Below are 12426 nucleotides of genomic sequence, written 5' to 3'. Positions count from 1 at the left end.
CCATTTCTGAGTTACTTTAATTAGGATAAGGGCCTCTAGCTTCACCCAAGTTGCTGCAAAATACATGATTTTATTCTTTTTTATAGCTGAGTAGTATTCCATGGTGTGCGTGTGTGTGTGTGTGTGTGTGTGTGTGTGTGTATCGCATTTTCTTTAGCCACTCTTCAGCTGATGGGCACTTAGATTGATTTCATACCTCTGCAACTGTGAAATGTGCTATGATAAACATATGTGTGTAGGTGTCTTTTTGATATAATGACTTATTTTCCTTTGGGTAGATATCCAGTAGTGGGATTGATGAATTGAATGGTAGATCTACTTTAATTCTTTGAGAAACTTCTATTCTGTTTTCCACAGAGGTTATACTACTAATTTACATTCCTACAAGCAGTGTATAAGTACTGCCTTTTCACCACATCTGCACCAATATCTTTTGTTTTTTGACTTTTTAATAATGGCCATTCTGGCTGGGATAAGGTGTTATCTCACCGTGGTTTTAATTTGCAATGGAAAACATTTTTGATGGGTTTTTTAAAAAAGTTAAATATACACCCAGCCATATGACCCCACATTTTACCATAGGTATTTACCCAAGGGAAAAATAAGAGTATATGACTATACAAATACTTGTATAGGTAGATCATAGGAGCTTTTTTTTCTTTCATAGTAGCCGGAAACCAGATATAACCCAGATGCCCATCAGCTGGTGAGTTAAATAATCAATTATGAAGTATTTATATAACGGGATACTACTCAGCAGTAAAATGGAATGAACTATTGATACACAGTGAATCTCAAAATGAATATGCTGAGTGACAGAAGCTGGACAAAAAAGTGTTTATTAACATATATCGTATGATTCTATTGATATAACATTCTACAAAATGCAATTTAATTTATAGTGACAGATAACAGATCAATGCTTTTCCAGGTAGGGAGGTTTGGAGCTGTGAGGGGAATGAGGAAGTTATTCTAAAGGAACACAAGGACACTTTGAAAGTGATGAACATTTTTATTATTTTGATTGTGATTTCGGTTTCATGTATGTCAAAATTACCAAATAGTATACTTTAAACAGTTGCAGGTTATCATATGCCAATTATATCTCAATAGAGTTGTTTTTTAGAAAGCAATTGTTTTATTTTCAGTTTCTCAACTTTTCCTAGCATCAGTAGCACGATAGCTTTACATCCCCTTTGTCATCTCTTTTCAAAATGTCTTCTTCGCATATTATGACATTTTACCAATTGTATTTGGAATGTTTCTTAAAACTTCTCTGACACAGTATTTTGTTTGAAAATGTTACAAATGTTTAGATGTTAAAAACTGTCTTAATATAATTTTAGCTATATAAATATAAGACAAAAAATGATCTACAAATGCAAGGTATAATACTTACATTTATAACTTGGGTTCAGCAGAAAGCAGAGCTGAGGCTTCTGGAGCTATTCGCTTGCACTTTATTAGGGATACAATTCCGGGGAGCAGGAGAGAAACAAAGAGAGTGCAGCAGCTAAAGGAGAACAAATACACAATTGTGCTGTTGAACTTACTGTTGCTAAGTGCAGCAGAATGCTAGGTTTGTGAAACTCGGCCTCCAAGTACATTCAAGGACTCTACTGGGAGCAATATGTGGATAAAAAGGAAGGATTTATCCACTGGTTCCTGTTTCCTACTGGGCAAAGGTTTACTCCACAGGATATTAATTTGCCTATACTTCTGGATTATGTAGGCCAGGGTGAGGGCACAGGGCAGTGAACCAAAAAGAGAGGCTTTAGGAGCAGGCAGGAGGCAACGACACTTCTGCTTGGGACTGTATAAAGAAAAGCCCTCATTGAACTGCCTGCCACCACAACAGCTGAAAAAAAAAAAAAAAAAAGGGAAAAAGAAACAGAAAAAAGGGAAAAAAGTGCGAAGCTAAGAGGATCTGAAATGATACAGCAGATATATCTGAAACATGTATGTTCTATAGCTATTAAGAACAACGGTAAGCCTAAAACAAAGTATTTTTTCTATGTCCTAGGTAACATATGTAACCTATAGCTCATCCTATTTGACATATGTATCCTACTAATTTGTTTTACATGAATACACTCTTAATCATGCTTGTGGCATTCATCTCTGAGGTACACTAAATTTACTTGGATCACTTTTATAAACTATTGACTTCTGTGCTCCATTACACAGCAATCAAAACAGCATCTGAGACGGGCTGAGTATCACTATTTGTAAAGACTTCCAAGTGATTCTAATGTGTAGCCAAGGTAGAGAATCATTGAACCACTTCAGTCTTCCAGCTGTACATTGTATGTTCCATGTTTTTACCAATTCCAAATACTATTCACACCTTCACTACTTAATAGAATGCTATTTTCTTTCTCTAAGTACTACCCATTATTCAGAGTTCTTTTTAAATCTTATCTCACCTACATATCTTTTCCTAACCATTTTATCCTTCATGATTTTTCCCTTATTTGACTCCATCATCTGTATTAGCAAAGCATCTTCTATATCCACCTTAGCAGTCTGTAGTAAAACCCTTTTTTATTTCTTTCCGAACTTAATTGCTTTCCTCTCTTTCCTTCAACTTCTGGAATCCTCAATGTTAACATACACCTGTTCTCAACACAAAGCTTTCAGGATAAGAGTCCCCTGAAAATTGTGTTAGTTCTGTTTATTTTGAACAAGTTCAGTGGGGCAAACGGATTTTAAGATGGCCCAATAATCTCTACTTTTGTATGTTCAGGCCCTTGTATAATCCTTTCCTCTGGAATGTGGGTGAAATCTGTGACTTGCTTCTGACCAAAAAAATATGGCAAAGGTGATAAGATGTCATTCCCATGACTATGTTTCATTATATAAGGCTCCATCTTATTAACAGTCTCCTTAAATTACTGGTTTTGAAGAAGTTTCCAAGAATTCTACAGTTACAAAGAATACAACCTGGGAGAACTTGGAGGTAAATAATTCCTCACTTAAGCCTCTGATGAGAACCTGGTCTGGCTGATACTTTGATTCCAGCCTTGTGAAACCCTAAACAGAGGACCAAGTTAAGCAGTGATCTGACTTCTGACTTACTAAAATCAGGATATTACATGTGTGCTGTTTTAAGCCATTAAGTTTGTGGTAATTTAGTACATAGCAATAAAAAATTAATACATACTTTGGTACTAGAAATGGGATGCTTTTTATCTGAAGTGGAATTCTGTTGTAAAATACCTAAAAGTGTAAGAGTGGCTTTAGAATTGGGTGGGTGCACACTGGAAGAATTTGGAGAACAATAGAGAAAGTATAAATTGCCTTGAGTGGACTGTTAGTAGAAATCTAAAGTTGAAGCATGCTCCTGGTGAGGGTGAGAGCTCAGAAGAAGTGAGGAATAAGCCATTGAAAACTGGAGGAAAGAGAAACCCTTGTTAAGTAGGAGAAGAAAACTCAAGAATTGTCTCCTGCATTTATATGTAAAGCAGAACGTGTAAGTGATGAACTTGTTTATCTAGTTAAGGAAGTTTACAAGAGAAGTATTGAAGGTGCTGTCTCGTTTCTTCTTGTTGCTTGCAATAAAATGTGAGAAGAGAGAAATAAATCAAAAGAAGAGCAAAAATGAACAAGAACTTGATGATTTTGAAAATCCAGTCTCTTCAAATGGCAAAAAGTTAATGGCTGAAATTAAGATGGCTTGGTCTAGAGAAAAACTTGACCTTATGACTCTACAACTTTTTGCTAAAATTTGAGAAAAATCAAAATATCAGAATATTCAGCCACGCAAAGGACCCTTTCAAGAGATTAAGGGTGTGGCTCACAAATCTTAATCTGTAGGGCTTTTGTGCTCTTGTGGAATCCCTTCCCCTTAAATGTTGGTGGAATCTGTGATTTGCTTTTAACCTGTAGAATATAGGAAAGGTGATAGATTACCACTTCTATGATTGTGTTATGTTATATAAGACTCCATTTTGCTAGCAGTCTCATTTTCTTTATTGCTGGCTTTGAAGAAGAAAGCTTTCATGAATCCTACACATACAAGGAAATGAATTCTGCCAACCTGAGGGAGCTTGAAAGTAGATCCTTCTTCAGTCAAGCTTCTGATGAGAACTCAGTCCTGATAAACATCTTGATTAGAACTTTGAGAGACACTAAGCAGAGGCCCCAGCTAAGTCGTGCCCAGACTCCTGACCCACAGGAACTGTGAGATAATAAGGATTAATTATTTTAAATTACTAAAGTTGTGGCAATTTGTTATGCAGAACTAGAAAACTAATACAAACTGACTATTTATTGCTATATTTTAGTCACCATTTCTAGTCAGCTAAGCAACAGGTAAATTATGAGATTATAGTTGCCTTCCATTTTTAGACATTTGTTTTCATTTCTTTCTTATCCACAATCTGCACATGTGGACATTGAGAGTTGAAGCCAAATTTCCTGACCCTCAGAGCACTGGTTCTTAAATTTTAGTGTGCATCAAAATCACCTGAAAAGCTTGTCAAGATACAGATTGCTGGGCCCCAGCCCTGGAGTTTTTGATTCAGTAGATCTGGCATGGGGCCCAAGAATCTGCACATTTAGTAAGTTCTCAGGTGATGCTACTGCTGCTAGTCCAGGACCAATACTTTGAGAACCACTTCTATAGACCATCTTTACCATGGTTCTTCTTTCTGTGGCCTCCATGATATTCATTTTTGCAGTTTACTCTGCCGCTCTTCTCACGATGACTAATATTGTAATCTGCTGGAATTTCTAGGTTCTGGCTGGCAGTTGCCATGGCAACACACACAGGGTTGCCCAGTGCCTGAGGCCCTGAATGAGGATGGCACCAGATGAATCACCGGAATAAGTGACTTGCAAGGGGCACAGACACTTTTCCCTGAGTTGTCCATTTCCTTCTGTGACCCTTATTCGTGATCTTTTCTTTTTCTGGTAATGTCTTTTTTGAGACCCCCTCCAGATTCTTCTCTATATAACGTAATAATGATGAAAACTTCGATTCATGTCATTCTTCACATTTATTAAACAAGCAATACCCTTTCCAGCACAAAATCAAATTTTATTTGCATAACAACCTTGTGAGGTGTGCTGTATAGGTCTTGCTATTCCCATTTACAAATAGTTAATGTAAAGCTCAAAAACATTCAGAGATAACTGATATCCAAAGTTACACAAGGTAGAGAGTGGCAGAGCCAAGTCTGGAGGCCAGAACTCCTGATTTCTAGCTCAGAGCTTGTATCACCCAGGGCCCTAGCAAGAAAAAATTTCACAGTCAAAAGGATAACTGAAGAGAGCTTAACAAAGGGAACCCATGAGCGATGGTGACATACCCCAGGCTAGCAACTATCCTGGAGGGTCAAGAGGATAGAGTGGTTTAGTAAAACCTGGAAAGAGGTATAGCTACAGGTGTAGCTGTAGGAGGACACCCAACAAAAAAGCTGTGGCCTTTAGTGGAGGAATGCAGTCACTGCCAACCCAAAGCCTGTAAGGAAGGGTGCCAGAGCAATGAACAACCCAACTTCTCTCCCCAGATTATGAGGGAGGCTTAAGATGAGGTAGAGACATTTTGACTTACCACTGTCTGATTAGGTCATTGCAGGTTTATGAACAGGGAGCAATACATGAACATGAGGCCTTAGGAAAATTGGACTGGCAGCATCATGCAGGGCTGGTTGGAGGGAGAAGCTGGAGCTACGGAGATCAGTCAAAAGGATGCTACAGAGCTTAGAACATCTTCCATTTCTATCCACACCGAAGTGGGTCTGAACAAAATGGGCAAAGGCAGACATGAATGTTGTGGAAGGGTGTTGCGCTCCCATCCCTAGGGCATCTTTGTTTGAAGGAAATATCCCACTAGACATTCATATTCAATATTGATCTTAAAGCCTTTTCAGGATTTAACTGGGGTATGACTGGCCTTTTGGCCTTGATTTGGGTTCTGGAAAAGCAGACTCAGAGAGAGGGATTCAAGTATAAGTAGTTTATTAAGGAGGTGCAGGAAATACCAGCAGGGAAATAATAAGTGAGGGAGGGAAACCAAGAAAGGGGATATTACTAAATCAGCTATCACAGTGAGTGACTGCCACTTAAGACCAAGAGTAAATTCCAGGAACTAGTGTAAAATGCATACCTCAGAATCATTCCACTTGAGCGGTGAAGGAGTTGAAACATTTGTATACCAACTCCTGAGCATCACTGGTTGATGCATGCTCCCGGGAAGCAATAATTCCTGACACTTCCAGCCTGCCACATACAAAGGCAGAATTACCTTCGGTGGTTCTGGAAACAGGTTCCTGACGCAGAAATGCAGATAATGGCAGTTGGAAGTCATTTTGAGCACAACGAACTGGACATGGGTGGAGAATTGACAGTACCTGCTACATTTTCATTTGCAGGATTGTGTTCATCAGCACTACGGTCTCTACCCACTTGATACAGTACCTACCCTGCCACGTCCACATGGAATTCAACTTGCTCATGCACAAAATCAAGTCAGCACGATTGTTTTGAAAGTTGTAGCATTGTTGGATAAATACCATAATGGGCAGCAGAATTTGTAGTAAAACACAGGAGGTAAATTTTGGTAATTTTTAAAGGTTTCAGAGGAGAGAAAAGACATATTACCAAATGGCCAGGGGATCAATGTAGCTACCGTATCTGTTTGTGGCTAACCAACGATCTGTCCCTGGGATTCAGGTGTCAATCCAAAAGCAAGAGAAACACACAATAAGGCAATGCAAGTACCCATGAAAAAGAACTCATCCTGCATTGCATAACATATCTGTTTATCGTCTAAACCTGGCTGCAAAAGATACCTAATTGCTCTTACTCCGCTCAAAAATAAAAGCTTCAAAGTGCTGTCATTTTCCACCGAGTTTCAGAACAGCCGATCACCTCATGCACTCGCTCTGTACTTAGATCTCACTAAGTTTGCATCTCTCAATTCAGCCAGGACATCTGTCCTGCTCTGCGTCAGAGCCCTCAGCATGATCTTGAATCTACACAGACACAAGGCAAAAAAAAAAAAAAAAAAAAAAAAGAGGCAGAGGGAAGCATTTTCTGTGCCACACTGTGCTGAATTATTTACTCCCAGCTCTGGGATTCAGAGAGCTAGTGCTTTCTCAGCCTTGAATTTTATTGCAATACAAAGAAATAAAATAAGTAAATAAGGAGAGAGAGGAAGTAAATCCCTTGGAGACCTACTGGCATATGAAATATCTTTTGAAATGGAGCCTGATGCTGAAATAATTGTGTCATTTAGAGTGCAATACTAATATGCTCACAACTATGGCTAAATGCTGGAGCAAAGAACAATTTTGCAGCAATAAATGTGTGGCCATTTGTTTAAGCAGAAAAAAATGAACCTAAAATTTGAATGGATTTATTTAATTAAGCATTGGCAAATTTAGACATTGACTACAAAATAATGCCTTCAAGCATTATGTGAAAAACAATAAGTTCAGGTAATGGAAATGAGGGTGTGTTTATTTCATCCGAGATCGGAATGAGAAAAAGGAATACAGTATGGTCGGGAAGTATTTATATGGCCATAAAAGAGAGAAATCCGCCTCCTTTCACGATATGTGTCACAGAGGGGTATTGTGAACATTCTCAATGTATTCTAAAGGGGCTGTAATCACGTAATCACATAAATATAAAGTAACTTTGCTTTTGTCTCCCGCTACTCCTTTACATATTTCAGAAGGATAATTTCTTCCCAGCCTCTAGACAAAATCCTGCCCCCCGCCCATTTCTTTCCTGGGATGCTTAAGCATTAAAAAATTCCTATGGTCACTTTAAGGTCCGAAGTACATTCTCTTTTTATTGATTATCAGTAGCTGTAATCTCCAGGTTCATGTAATGCTCAAAACTTTGAATATTACTTGCTACTCTGATAGGAAGCCTGGAGCAGGGGAAGGGTGGGAGAGACGTGGTCAGCTTTTTCTCTGGAGGAGAAGACATAGTGCTTCTTTGTCTTCCTCCTCCAGCTGCTCACATCGTTCCTCACTCCTCCTGCACCCGTGTGCAGGGAGAGAGAAATACACAAAGAAAGCATGTTGTAAGTGGAATGCTTATGAACACCATCCATTTAGTGGCCTGGTTGGCATAACATTCTGACTCTTCCTCATGGATGCAGTTGTGATGTTTTTGGAGATCCTTTTCCACACCAAATATTGGGGACATCTCATTTCCAGATGTCTTGCCCCTGAGCGACGGACTCTCTTCTGTTCCACCTTTGCACTGTTTTCTTAGTCCTCAGCTGTTCCCTTGGGTTCATTGTTAGCTCTTTTCTCTGGAGATCTTTTCACTTGTCCAAGTGAGCCCTCCTGGCTAGTCCCTGAAGTGATTGTATGCTTGTCCATTCTGTTTCTGTCCCTCGCTGTCTCTGGCTATCTCTCTCTCTCTCCTCTTCTCTTTCTCTCACACACATACATACACACTTGGCCAATTCTGTTTCACAGGAAACACTTAAACACTTATGCATTATTTTCTCTAATAAATTTCAGGATGTTGGTCAATCCTAACGCAGCCAACCATCAGAGCAGCCAGTCTATCCATTTCAGTTATGATGTAGACATTAATCCACTGCATCTGCCCCTCAAATCTTGGGTAACAAATATTACCTTAAAGCCCCTATCTTTTGACTTGAGGTAAAAAGAGAGGCACTTTCTGACCTTCTAAACAGAGCTTGCTCGGATAAATTACCTCTAAAAAAATATTTCTCCAAACTCTGACCTTCAACCATTTTTGCTCATGTGGCAGGTGAGAGTCATAAAACTCATAAAATTGGTGTTTGATCAATTCTTTCTGGAAATCCTATAGGAAAGCCTATCTCACAAGTCACTTTGGTATCTCGTATCTATTAGTGTCTCAGCAGAAATTTCTATTTTAGCATCCAATGATGAAATAAAAAGTGTGGGGAGATTAATTTTCTCTCAGTCAACCCTTGGAAGTGCCCACAGACTCAGCAATAAGGAAATCCTTGGCTGCTATTTTTGGGTCTGCAGAGGGCTTCAGAACCATGTTTTACTGAGGGGTAGTACATTAGCAGTATTTATTAGAAAACTACCATGTGCCCCCAAGATAGCTATAATGTGTAAAATGCTATTTTCCTTTTTTTGTTTTCCCCAGAGAAAGAACTGGAGGTTCAGACAAATAAAGTGGCTGATCTAGAGACATTAATGCACTGTTAGAACTTGAGAAACAACTCCATTATTGTGTAGTCAGCTAACTGGTTAAGTCTGTTAACAGACATGTGGCATAATTTAATCTAATACTTTTTTCTATCCCCCAGGCTCATAGGTTGAGGTTGATCTGAAAGATAGGACTATTTGTGATCCAGAATCAAAAGATTCAAGAAAAGTCTGAGAATTTCATCCTTGGAGCAGAAAGTAAAAGTGTTCTGGAGCCAAAAGTAGTAACAAAGATGGAGGACAAGACATCGTTGGATTAAATCATATTGGCAGACCAAATTTCAGAAGAATCAACACACCAGAGACAAGAAGAACTTGAAGTTAAAGCAAAATTCTCTTATACTGGAGTATTCTTCTGCATTCTCTGCTGAAATATGATGCCCCCCACCATGAAGAAGAGATTCACCTTGGATATAAACCACAATTTACCCCCCTCAACAGATCCCAGGAGCCTGCTGCTTACCTACTGGGGAGTCCACCTGCCTTGCTTTCTGCTTCCCCAGTCATATCCATCTTGCTCCATATGAACTTTCCCAGGCCCAAGCAGCAGATAAGAGAATGATAGCTACTCACCAAACCTTGCTCCTTGTCTTCCTGAGCACACAGCTGGACCCCATTTTGAAGCCTCCGTTGAGGTTAGATATGGTCATGTGCCTGAGTACTAGCCAATAGAATGTAACTGGGAACTGTTGTGTGTCTCTTTGAAATCTGGCTGATGAGTACCCACCCCCATGCTACCCTCCATGTTGTTTCCCTTTGTAGTGACTTGATGCAATTGAGCCCAGGAAGCTTCAAAGCTATATGCTGAGGATGGGTTTGATATCACAGAAGAAGCCCGGGTCCGTACATCACTGCTTTGAGAACTGCTGCCCACCTTTTGAACCACTCATTTTGAACTTAACATGAGCAAGAAATAAACTTTTCTGTTTGAATCATTATATATGTTTGGATTTGTATGTTGCAGCAGCTAGGATTACCTTAACCAATACGGACCCCCTGAGAAAAGTTGTTGGACCAATATGCATTTAAGCTCAGGTTTTAATTTTTCACACATAAAAAATTATAAATACATATAATTTTGAGCTTCTTTAGGAAAGAACAAATATCCTAATTGGCTTGGTATTCTCCCAGTAAATAGTTCTTGAAAGGGTATTTCATATAGTAGAAATTCAATGACTACCTGTTCAAAATGTTTGAATGTTCAAGTCTTAAGAAAAAAATATCGAATATGAGAAGATTAAGGAGTCATTTACATACTAAGAGCTAAATGAAGGCTTACTGAATAAATAAATGAAAGAGTGAATAAATGGTATATTTGATGAAAATAGGTCTCACCTTAAGATTCACAGAGAAATTCGCTTATCTGTAAGATGAGGATTGTGATACCTTGCACTTTCTACCTCACATGTAATGTGTTAGTATCAAATCAGAGAATTTACTTTCAAGCATTTACTTTCTAAATTACCAAATGTTAGACACATGTAAGTTTTACAATATAATTTACAATATAATTTACAATATAATTTAGATATTTACAATATAATATAGTTTCCACTCCAGAATACCTGGTGCTGGAATCGTCTGAAGGCTTGTGCACTCACCTGTCTAGGGGTTGATGCTGGCTGTCAGCTGGGCCCCAGCTGGACTGCCAGCTAGAAACCTACATATGGCCTTTCCCAGTGCTCTCTCCTCATGGGCTAGTTTGGGCTGCCTTGCAGCAGACTGCCATTTCTCAAATTCCTTCAACCTAAAATATTCTATATGCCAAGGCAAATGTGACGATCTCAAGTGGGGTAGGTAAAAGTGGTGTTACCTTTTAAGACCTAGGCTTGGAAATCAAATAGTGTCACTTCTGCTGTGGTCACACATCCACCCAGATTCAAGGGGAGGAAGCACAAACCCCACCTCTTGATGCGAAAGTTCTCAGTGTCACATTCTAAGAAGAGCATGTGGATTGAGATATGTTGTGGTGACCACCTTTGGAAAACACAGTCTGCCACATCACTCATAAATCTTTGTTGATTGAATGACTGCTTTATGCTCTCAACTTCTTTCTCCACCTCCCTGTTTTGCCACTTACTAACTATATGACTTGAGAAAAACACTTTCTGTATCAGTCAGAGTTCTACAGAGAAGCAGAACTAGTAGGATGTGTGGTGTGTGAGTGTGTGTGTGTGTTTATTGTAGGGGAAGAAAAAACATCTTTTCCTCTACATCCTCCTAGTTTCTCTGGCTGCATCCCTGTTAATTAGACTAAAAAAAAAAAAAGACAGATTAACAAGAGAAAAGCATACAAATGTATTTAATGGAAGCTTCACCTGACACAAGAGCCTTCAGAGGAAATGAAGTTAAGCTTGAACATTTTAATACTAAGTTTGATGAAGAGTGGAGAGTGGTGAAAAAATGTGATAGAGACGACCAAGGAGTATGCACTAAGTGGAGTAAACTGAGGGAGACTTAGCAAAGCCTGTTAGTTCAGATTCCTATTGGTGTCCCTCTGTCTTCAGATACAATGATGATCTTTTCTTCCAGGTCTAGAGAGGCCACCTCTCACATGAGGATCTTATTATTTGTTTCAGAGGAGAAAGGGGAGGCAAGAGAGTCTTTCCTGTGACTGCCATTTCTCAAATTCCTTCAACCTAAAATATTCTATATGCCAAGGCATTATATCTTGGTTTAACTTGTGTTAAACCCCTTCAGTGGATGGATAGATAGATAGATATAGATATTTAAAGGAATTGGTACATGCAACTGTGAGGGCTGGCAAGTTTGGAATTTTTTTTTTTTTTTTTTTTGACAAGATCTCATTCTGTTGCCCAGGCTAGAGTGCAGTGGCACGATCTTGGCTCACTGCAACCTCCGTCTCCCAGGCTCAAGCAATCCTTCCACCTCAGCCTCCCAAGTAACTGGGACTACAGGCACATGCCACCCACCACACCCAGCTAGTTTTTTTAAATTTTATTTTGTATTTTCAGTAGAGATGGGGTTTCACCATGTTGGCCAGTCTGGTCTCAAATTCCTGAGCTCAAGTGATCTGTCCGCCTGGGCCTCCCAAAGTGCTGGGATTACAGGCATGAGCCACCACGCCTGGCCCAAGTTTGTTTTGTCAGTATGTTGACAGTTTATTGATAATGGAATTGAAACTCAAGGAAGCAAAATAATCTGTGAAGCACTTCTGAACATCTTAGAAATTTTTTTAAAGGTTATATTGGTGACCTGAAGATTTTAGACCTCTTAAAATTCTGAATTA

The sequence above is a fragment of the Theropithecus gelada genome, chromosome X, assembly GCF_003255815.1.
Source record: "Theropithecus gelada isolate Dixy chromosome X, Tgel_1.0, whole genome shotgun sequence".
Taxonomy (NCBI): domain Eukaryota; kingdom Metazoa; phylum Chordata; class Mammalia; order Primates; family Cercopithecidae; genus Theropithecus; species Theropithecus gelada.
This window is presented reverse-complemented; position numbering follows the sequence as displayed.